At 37.8% G+C, this 9,445-nt stretch overlaps 1 protein-coding gene across 1 annotated transcript in view; it reads right to left on the reverse strand.

Annotated features, from left to right (window-relative positions):
• The window catches only part of SPATA7 (spermatogenesis associated 7), a 56,013-nt gene that overhangs the window by 32,067 nt on the left and 14,501 nt on the right, over positions 1–9,445 (reverse strand). The gene's annotated exons all lie outside the window — the stretch shown is intronic.

Consider the following 9,445-nt stretch of genomic DNA (forward strand, 5'->3'; position numbering starts at 1 on the left):
ATTCCTGCTCATCTGTATCAATTTCAAATACTCATTTTAAATTCCCCTCATGGTGCAGTTCTTCCTAATCTCTATTTGTGATTTAAACATACACAGGGACAAACAATGCTAAATTATTTTAAAAAATAGTAAAAACCTAAACATACAGCAAGAATTTATTAGAATGACTGTCTCCATAATGACTGCAGATCTTTGTCAATAATGGCTTGCTTTCTTGTTTAAGTATTATTTTTCTCTACCATACACTATTACATACAAGTGGTATTGACAGTGTAGCTGGATACCCACGCTGAAACCCGTGTCTTCCTGAAGTTACAATGTTCAAATGTTTAACAAATGGAAGTATTTGGGAGGACTTGAATGTTAGATTATAACATTTCAATTGATAAGTTTGTCCTAATGATAAAAAACCCCACGTATATGCCAGAAATCTAGATTATAGCAGACACCTCAAAATCAGGATTTCATGCAGTTGCTCAAAATAACCTAAATATTCCAGTATTTTCTGTATTTCAGAGTTAGGTTATAATTCCAGAAGGAGACATGTGACACTGTTAGATATGTGCTTACACCACCACCTCTAACTCACTTTTATCAGACAGAATCATAGAAAGGTAAGCATGGGCATCTTAAAAAAATCAGAGACATTGTTATAACTACAGTCGATTCCCCTCATGTAAGCTAAATGAGTTTGCCCTGAGTTAAAGATGATCAGAGATGCTCAGAAACCTGTTGCTTTTACTGCCTTCAGCTGGAGATGCATCTGTTCAGCGCTACAGACGAACTTGAAATGTTCAATTGCTTTGTATCACCAGCAGATGGCACACCGATAAACTCCATCGAAAAAACGTCTGTCTACTGTTCTTGTCTTTTACGATCAATGTGTATCAGATCAGTTCTACCCCCCTCCCCCATTCATCATTTCATAGGCAAGAAGAACTATCAGAAAGGGTCAGCAGAGAGAAATTAAAATATTACAGTCTCCTCTATTTTGATTACAGACACATGGATAGCACAGAAATTGCTCTCAATCCATGCAGAAATCCCCAATTTACAGAAGTCCCAAAGGCACTGTTTCAAGTCCCCGATCCGACCAGTTGGATTTGCAACCCAGCGTCTGCTAATTGCAGGATAACACCACCACTCAGTGCCTTCACAGGCATCTCTGAACTCCCCTAGGATATGCCTAGGCCATTACAATATTGACCCATTTTCCGGGAAGTGTAGGGCCTTGAATAAAAGTGTTCCTGACTGCTTAGATTTTAGGATACCCTTGAAAAGTCAGGGTTGCAGCCCCAGTAGTACTTGGACCTGTTGAAAACTTTCATGCCATTAACAAATGACATTTTCTTGCTGTTTAGAACAGTTTCAGCAAAAGTTTATGCTGAACAGCTTTCTTTTTAATATCTAGTTGGATTCTGGGGGCTCTATCCTGGCAAACTGTACATTTTCTTATAGCTTCAATTAAAGAACAGAATGGTCTTTAACTTAAAAATACTTCCATAAACAGCAGAACTTGTGATGAAGGCTTCCTATGGTCCTCCCATGGTATCTCATGGTGCTTGCTCCTACACTCTCTGACTCTCGTGCCAAATAACGTGACTGAGATATTTTTGTAACTTGTTCATCAATGAGTGCATTTGAGGCTCTCTCCCTGTAAACCACCTGTTTTCACAAAATATGTAGAAAATTTACCACAGAAAAAGGGTGAAAGACAGTAATGTGGCTGAAATAACGCTCAGCACTATTGAAAACAGAAGAGGCAAAGAATAAGTAAACCTTAGCTTTCTTAGGATCCCAGGCTGTTTCACGTAGATGTTCCATCAAATGTATCATTTCTATATTGAATTCAACTTACAACACCCTCCCTGGATCTTCAGTTTGAAACTCAAAACCACTTTTTATACTGTCAAATATTTACAATGAAGATGTACATTGCTAATGTCAGAGGAGAAACTGGGGGATTTGGTACATTGAAGATATCTGGTGTATTTTACTGTTTCTAAAAAACAACTGAAGTGAGGTAGAAAGTGTTAATGTTCAAATGTCTCCCAACTATAATTTCAGGTTGTTTACTGACTTTAACTGGTATTTGTTTAGATTCAGTCTGTGTTTTCAAAGTTATTTGCACAATAGCAGAAACTAAACTTAAATTGAAGGCTTAGATATGAGAAGAGAATTTTGAAGAAGGTGGTAGAATTTTCAGCAAATTACATAGTAACCAAATATAAACCCAACAAAAGGATGGTAACTACAAAGCATAGCAATTAGAGCACCTGGATAGCTACAGAAGTGACGGAAGCTGTACCAGTTTAGGACTGTGAACAGAGTGAAAGTAGGATGTATTTTGGCTACTTCACCCCTTTTTTTCAAAACCACACATGTGAGGGAGAATTCCTTCAGTCATAAATTTTCTACTGATTTTGGTGGTTCTTAAATAATAAATTATTTGGGAATAGGAGCACTTGTCTGAACTGAACTTAGGAGAACTGATCCCAGTATTTGCAGTACTATAGCAGCTTTTGCAATAATTATCTTTCCTGATTAAAATGCATACTTTCTACTTCTTGCAATAAAAACCTTCCAGTTACAAATTCAAGGTCTATGTAAATATATTTCCAGAACTGGACTGGAAACTTTTTAAGATAATTTCATTTCGTTTAAGAAATTATTTTCTGATATTAAACCTCAGAAACTGAGATGCATAATGAACTCGTATCTTTGATATACTATACCTGCAACTATGTGATCTAAACATACATTTCCTTATAGATGTAAGTGGACTTTCCACACTGAATATAAAATCACGATTCTCACACTGTGCGCTCTTCTAAAGTACAGAGAGGAAACAAACTAAATATTTCTAAAAATTAATTAGATCTTTTAGTTTCTTCTTAATGCTTCTATTTATTTGTTGTAAGCTTCCTCTGCAAGTGTGCGGCACTACACAACAAACAAGAGAAAAAATTAAAAAAACCCTTTCCCTGTAATTCTTTCGAGCTGGTATCTAAGGTAAGCAATAATTACGTTATTCTAAAGAGATTTTTAAGATATTTATTTAAATTACCTTTTCATTTTCATTTAAAATGCATCCTATCTTTATTTCTAATTTTACAGTCTTAAAAGTGATGGAAATTGGTGATTTCTACTTGTTACTTTGTTTCCTAGTTGTTAGTGAGTATGCAGAATTTATAGAAATTATTTTTCTACAAAGCCATTTCAGATTTGGAATGCGAGTATGAACTGAAAAGAAGCCCAGTCTTTCATTACAATGTTCTCATATGAAGGATTTTAAACACAAGTATTTATTTACATACAAACCTGTACTTCAGACATAGCAAACAAAAAATACTGAAAAAACCCAATCAGGCTACCCTTACCCACCAAGACTTGTTACTTAAAAGATAATCCATAAAAAATACAGAGAGCCTAGGTGGGATAGTGGATATAGGCACCACAATCCAGCATGAGCCACAAAACCTCCACTTAACTGTGTAGAGATGTATGAACACTTTATTTTCCAAAGAGCAGCTCCTAGACCTTAGCTTGGCTTCAGACAACCCTCAGCCCCAGGTGGATTTAGACCTCAGGTCTCCCCAGTTATCCCAGAGGAATATGCTCATCACTCCGCCAAGGCACCAACCCTTTTATGCACTGTTTTTTTGGTGTCTCCAGGACCCTTGCATTCCTGGCTGCACAGTGGCCTCCTCTAAGCTGGAAATGTAGGAAGCATCCCTGCCCCTAATGGACTAGATTTGTAGCATCTGCATGAGATATGGGGATTTGATCTCCCTCAGGCTGATAAGGATACTCAACTGAAGCTGACAAACGCTTTGGAAACACTCTAGCCACTACACTGATTTTTAAAGTTTTGGTGTTGCCTTTTCCATCTTGCAGCACCAGCTCCTTTTCTTCTCTTCTTCCCCAGTACCTCAATGCTCTAAACCAAAACTAGTTAGTGAGACACTTTTGTCCAAGGGGGTAACTCAGGCAACTACATGCAGAAGAGTGTGCTGTGCATTTAATACAAGTCAAGGATGCTCTATCACTACAACCCTGTTCTACCGACTAGTTTAGTGATCTTTTCACTGGGCTTCCTGCTATGGATTCACTCTTCTAACTCTGTACACACTAACAGTACACTACAGCACTAATGCTGTACACGTGCTGAGGAAGGGACAGAGATGGTTTAAATTATCTCTGTGAAATCCTAAATGACTTAGGGGCAGTGATGGAAACTTCTTCAAGCATCTAATCTAACACATCTGAAACGGTCCTATTTAAAGGAATGAAATTAGGTCCTGAAATATTGGTTCCTCTCCTTTTGGTACTATGAGAAATTTTAAATCAAAGTATCCATTAACTCTTTATGCTACAGAAATTGTTGTGCACATGAATACAACACAGAAATATGCAGAGTAAGCACTACTATCTTAAAGTACATTAAGAGATTAACCTGGTTACAAAAATCCACACTGGATTTAAACTCAATTTATTTAAATAAGAAACCAATTTTTCTATTTTTAACTATTTTTCTTTCATATTAGCATGACGATATACCTTAAAAAAAAAGAATAATAGGATGCTTTATTAGTAGTACTACTAATAAAGCTTGCTTTCCGTCCGATGTAGCTTACATCTTCCCATACCCCCTAAACTCCTTTCAATTACCCCAACTTGCTCCCTTTTCCTTACCTGCAGTGTTTTCCTCCCTCACTCTAACATCCCCAGCTGTGGCTAAGGAGGTGCTATGAGTGTTCTAATTGGTCATCTAGTTTAAGCTTCTCTGGTTGCTTATCCTTGGCTGACTGGTTCTTATCCCCTGGTTGTGTATCTGGGAATAAACACGGAACAGAATGACTTTCTAAAAACTGCATGTTAATTTGTTGGGTTTTCTCCTACCCAGCCACTGACATCTGTACCCCTAAGACTCCCCACTTCTTACAAATGGCTGAAGTTGGTTAACAGATGCAGAGCTGGAAAGAGGAACAGGCCAGCAGAGACCAGTGACTCACCCACAGATTCCTTCTTTAGGAGAACAGGTAAAAACATGGGAAGCCTCCACTGCTTTTTTGCAGCACCTACGCAATCACAAGAGACCTTCAGGCATGGCTTCAGATTTAGCTGTTTACTGAATGCAAATAGTATTCCATTTTATTTGAAAGTTACAGTGGGGCAAAACTGAGCACTTCATAATCATATCTGTATTTTTTTCCTGTCCGTGCAAGTGAAACAGAAGCCTCTTGGACCCATTTTTGGTTTCAGTGACAACAAAACTCCTAGCAGTTCTGAGAGTATAAAGTCTTAGATGTGAAGCTGGCTTTAACAGAACCACATTTAAGATTTGTTAAGAAATGGCAGAATCCAACAGAGAAAAAAAATAGTCATTATTTTCTAAATTTTCTGAAGCAAAACTTGATGAATAAAGCCCGAAGAAGCTACAATAGCCCTATTTTGAAATAAAGTCCCAAATATTCCATCTGAATTTTGCATGGGATCATTTGTGTCAGAGGCAAAATATGATGAAAGCGATACAAGGTATCACTCCCTGACATGCACCATACATAATCTTCTAAGCCATTAATTAGATGGGCACTATTTATACACTTACTATGCTGGATTACACAAAAGCTCTTCTTTACACCTACTCCTAATGCCTAAGAGTTACGTCTCTCAGTCCTTTACAACTCATAATCTAATAGTATTCTGCATAAATTAAAACCATGCAACCAAAATTATATTTCGTTTCAAGAGTCAAACTGTCCTCCGATAAATTTAAGGAATCTAATGAAATAGTAGTGTACAGTAGCCTTAAAATATGCTAATTGAGTCATATTTGATGAAGTAATTTCTGAAAAATACTTACTAAAATTTTCCCAGCTACAGGCTTCACATGACCAGTGAGGGAGGTTTTCAATGCATGTTACTGCTCTATTCATACTCCAAAAGCAGAAACAAACGGCTGTGTCAGCAGCGCATTTTGTGATACAAATTACAGGCAGAACAAATGAAAGTGAGTGAGTCCCATCAACATTTGCTTGGGCACCACCTCTAGAGTTAGCAGTAGCACCAGCAGTTCCCTATTTTCTAGAAGATGGTGTTCCAGAAGTGACTGTATGCTACTTTTGAGTGATATGTGTACAACTATCAATACTCATATCACAGTTTAGAAACTTCTGGCTTAAAAGGTCACTAACCTGAGTTCACCGGACAGTTGTGCCTGTGCAAGACAGCACAGAGTAATCCCCCTGTGGGAATGGTGCTGTTACACAAGGGTGATAGAACACTAGCTCACAAGCATGTCCTACACGACAAATGTATAAGTGGGCTTTTACTGCTACAAGAAACTCAAAATTATGTCATCCCATGAACGTGCATTTTAAAGGTGTTTCAACATCTAGTGTCAAACCCACCAACAGATAAAATATATGTATGTAAACATATAGACACAATATACCTAGATTCCTCGATACATATTGAAAAAAAAATCTCTTTTGTTAGTATAATCTGTGCCTACAAGGAAGCTCTCCCCATTAGTGTTATTAACTTCTACCCTGTCATATTTCTAACTAAAAATACATTAACAAAACTCTAATGCACAGCCTATCTTGCCCAGAATGGAGAGCAGAGAAAACTTGATCCACAATGCTTCAGAAAAAGTTGCGAGGTATAATCTGGAGCAAAATAGATAGTAAAGTTAATGACTTGAATCCTGTTTACTTTAGAAAGTATTTCACTTGAAGCATGCAAGAAATCTTCAACAAAATGGGACCAATCAGGTACTTAAGTCCTATTACACATTTAAATTATTTGCTGAATGGAGATGGGATTAGTCACATTAAGTGACTAAAACTCACTTAATAGACCATTTGACAAATGGTCAAATTAAGGATAGGTTTAAGAGATTTGCTGAGCCAAGGTTTTAATTTGGTAAAAAGTTAAGGATGGAGATTCACATTTCCCAATTTCAGTTAAAATGCAGTATTATGTTTCAAATATAACTTCTAAACTCCCTTCCTTCTTTGAAGATACAGATTCTTTTTCAGCTTCCCTGCTCGTCAAAGGCAACTTCAGCTTCTGAAAAATCTAATTGGCATTACCAAACCAATGCTTGAGTTTAAAAAGCTATTTGTTCAAGTGGCAAATAAAGGAATACAAAGAAAAAAAAAGCTGTTCAGAAGTCACAGATGTGTATTAACACCCTTCCAGATCCAGTCAGATTAGTGCAAGGATTCCCCACAATGCAGGAAACATCCAAGTAAGATGGTGTTGTCTGTAAATATGCGAAGTATTTAAATTTTGGTTTAGAATCTTTGAAGCCTGTGCAAACTGCCTAAAGCTAACATCAGCCTCCATGAAGCAACAATGATGACTTCCCCATTGTTGTATGAGAAAAGTGACATGAATGTGTATCATTGATTAACAATATGCATATGATTTCATTGCTGTTCGGGTACGTGCCAATCACTAGCTGTGGGAATTAAACAGCCCAATGCAGAAGACTGGATCTAAACAATAAAGCTGGTTTAGAATTACAGTATTCAGATTATTTGAGGTCATACTATAAATCTGTGACTCTATTAACCAACTCCTGAAATTACTACAGTAACTAACGTGAAGGTTTATACCTGGAATTAGGGAAAACCATAAAGGCTTATTTCAATATTTTTATGGGGGAAGAAATCACAGTCTTATTTGAACTTTGAAAAGACCTACATGCAAATCCTATATAGTCCAATCTATTAAAACAAAAAATAATTCTTTTTGCTCAGTATTCTCACTTTACAAAACAGAAATGCTGACATAAAACAAGTATAAAATTTTAGTTCTTTCTTTACAATGACAAGGCCAGGTCTGAACAAGAAACTTTGCATGGAGTACATCCCACCTCTTCTGTATGAATGTTCTGGAGTGTGTGGATACAAGTGTCTTACATAGAAACCACAAATATGATGCGTTCTGCCTCTTTCATAAACTGTCTGCAAGCAATCCAATGGCTGTTCTGCCAAGTTTGCTCAGGCACACAGATTTCTAGGTTACCTCACCGTAAGGAATTAGTGTGTCTGCCTGTGCTAATCCCTGTTGTCTGTAAGGATTCTTCCTCTGTGTCTGTGAAACTCGATATTGGGCTGTCCATTCACATACTACTGACTCTATGATAACTTCCTATGCAGACAAGAAATAGCTTCCCATGTAAACAGACACACATTCATTCATTCCTACTTTTTTTTTTTGACTTTTTTTTTTTTTTTTAACACAGGAGTCACTCACACAGAGCTTGCTGCAACCTGAATGAAATTTAGAGTCCGCATCCTATTTATTCTCACTTTATGGTCAACAGACAATCAGCATGTACTTTCTGATTGTCTATAAAATATTTTGAGAATCAAAAATAAGAATTTTCAGAAAAAGGATAAATTTGTAATAAAATTGCCTTCACACTACATAGGACAGCATAAAAATCGGATGCACAAGATACTAGGTTTTGCTCTGAATTTCATATTCCCATATAGTATTAGAATTCATGTTCAAACCCTACTTTAATATTGGACATCTTCTGGAGTGACATCCATCACTATCTCCAAAGACTGGAACTGACACTGAGATGCAACATGAAAGCATAACGTTCTCTCAAAGGATCTGACCTTATGCAGCTACGTACGATTTTAACATTACAGTGCAGCACTGAATAATTCCTACCATTGTTTTATATTACCCACGTTACCCAGTTCAGATCTAAAAATATTTTAGGTATTTTCCACAAGCCGGAGTTGGCTCGTGCAAACATTTTTGCATGTTTATGCCTGTTTTTATCATGAATCACAAATGCCCCTACGATTATTCATAGGAACAGAGCACAAGAGCAGCCCACAGCTGGTTAAATCTGGGTAAGGAATCACTTTCTAAGAGCTTCAAAGCTTTTCAGTCTTTTATTTTTCAACTATGTTTGCACTAAAATCCCACCAAACCAAACGCCGCGTAAGTGATGTTCTACGCACAAGGTAAAACCCCCTGTAGTCCATGAATAGCATGTATTGGAGAAGAAAAGTTATCTCAAAACGGCACAGCAATTTAGGCCTCCGAAACAAAGCGGCTGATACTGGCAGCCTGACACATTCACCACAGCAGCACTAAATGCCGTTAAAATACATATAGACACTCGTGATGACGGCTGTAAGCTGCACAACTTCAGGCCACGTTTCTAGGAGGATTGTAACCGTTCAGGAGTTTTATGTGTAACCTTCCACGTCCCCAGCTGTCACGCCTTGCTCACTGAGGGCACCCGCCTGCACTTGGCGGCTATTTTCGCCGCCCCACAGCCCGGCCCCACCTCCCCACGCGTGACAAAAAGGGTGGCACAGCTATAAGGGCAGCCAAACATGAAGAGAAGCGAGCCCCCAGCCCCCCTCAGCGCCGGCTGCAAGAGCCACGCAGCCCCGGTGCA

This window comes from Charadrius vociferus, unplaced genomic scaffold (genome assembly GCF_000708025.1).
Source record: "Charadrius vociferus isolate BGI_N301 unplaced genomic scaffold, ASM70802v2 scaffold300, whole genome shotgun sequence".
Lineage (NCBI taxonomy): Eukaryota > Metazoa > Chordata > Aves > Charadriiformes > Charadriidae > Charadrius > Charadrius vociferus.